At 37.6% G+C, this 1,658-nt stretch overlaps 1 non-coding gene across 1 annotated transcript; it reads right to left on the reverse strand.

Moving 5' to 3' along the window:
• Positions 1–1,085: 1,085 nt before the first annotated feature.
• On the reverse strand, positions 1,086–1,172 carry TRNAS-GGA (transfer RNA serine (anticodon GGA)). Its single transcript has one exon. It is a non-coding gene; the product is annotated as a tRNA-Ser (tRNA).
• Between the last annotated feature and the right edge of the window lie 486 nt (positions 1,173–1,658).

A 1,658-nucleotide genomic window follows, 5' to 3' on the forward strand; every position in this document is an offset into this window, starting at 1 on the left:
ACAAACGGGCAATTGAACACCATAGGGCACAAACGAATCGCCAGTAACGACCTGTATATATCAGGCAAGAGGTGCTACTCCGACCCGGAATCCTGCGTGATGGTTGGTCACCTTACCAATAATCTTCTTAATGTTGGAGAAAATGAGGATCATTGACTTAAATTGGAATTGATACCTAGACTACTTGGTTCTAGCTTGCCACCCCAGAAGGCAACGTATACACAAGTATAGACTATAGGTAACACTGTAGGGTACAGCCTTGGGTAGTCTTAGGGTTTTCCAAGATATGATATGATCGGGTTATTTATTAGAATTGGAAATAGCTAGACGAATAAGTAGGCTTTAAAAGGACGAATAAAGTAGGCCTTCTAACTCAAAGTACTCCAGCTTAAGGAAAGACATGCAACATTGGTGATCAACGTATGGAATTTCCGCTATTCCGTTCCGGGAAAACACTTGTTTTTTCACGTTTTTCCTTCGCTGTTCTTTCCTGGATTTTTTGTTGATGATTCTTCCCCTTAAAAAAAGCTTTTCCCTATAAAAAATATGTGGCCCTTTTCTTTCCCGAAAAGGCATTCATTGTTCGTTCTGTGCCAGGAACCAGATTTGAACTGGTGACACGAGGATTTTCAATCCTCTGCTCTACCAACTGAGCTATCCTGACTATTTATTGTGCATCATCCTAGTAGAGTACTTGTATCTATGTCAATTAAAGGGACTAAAAAAGAAAAAAGTATTCTCAAATTGGACTTAGTAAATATCAGGATAATGATATGGATTGTGAATGACTTACTTAATAATAGGGATTACTTGCCTATACTATAATATGTTCATTTGTATGAATGGGATAAGATCCAAAGAAGTCAGTTCGGATCCGTTTGTGAAAGAGTAGAATAAGAAAGATAGTGAATCTTGTTTGAACCATTAATGAAAAATAGAGGTTGGTACAATAGTTAGGAAGTAAAATGGGCTTTTTATTGGGGATAGAGGGACTTGACTTGAACCCTCACGATTTAGAAAGTCGACGGATTTTCCTCTTACTAGAAATTTCATTGTGGTCGGTAACGTTGGTGAATTAACAGAAACGGAAAGAGAGGGATTCGAACCCTCGGTAAACAAAAGCCTACATAGCAGTTCCAATGCTACGCCTTGAACCACTCGGCCATCTCTCCTACATAATCTTATTATTGACCAGAAACTGAGTGAATAGCGAGTTTTCGTATCACTAAAGTACAGGTACAACCGATCACAGGTTCCATAGGGAGTTTGACTTCCTTTCCAATTTCATATTTCTCAACAACAACTTCTCTCATCCCCACGGATCTATTCAAAATTCTGGAATCGTCCCATGTTTCTATTTCGATTGTATGGCGTGGCGTATACACGTTATGCAAACAGAACGTATGGTTACTTTACTCTATTTTCTCATGGCTTGTTAAACCTTTCTTTTTTCTTTTTGGATCATAACCAAATAAAAACTTCTCGAGTTATCAGAATCCATAGTCAAATTCAGTCCTTGGTTATTCAAGTTAGATGAAATAGTAATAGTTTGGCTCACATTGGTATACTACGAAATCCAATCTGATTCAAATATTGAATATCTCTCCTTGTCGGGACAATTTAAGCAGAATAAAATATCTATTATCGATTTTTTAGAA

The sequence above is a fragment of the Triticum urartu genome, chromosome 3A (genome assembly GCF_056163025.1).
Source record: "Triticum urartu cultivar PI428250 chromosome 3A, HENAU_Tu73, whole genome shotgun sequence".
Lineage (NCBI taxonomy): Eukaryota > Viridiplantae > Streptophyta > Magnoliopsida > Poales > Poaceae > Triticum > Triticum urartu.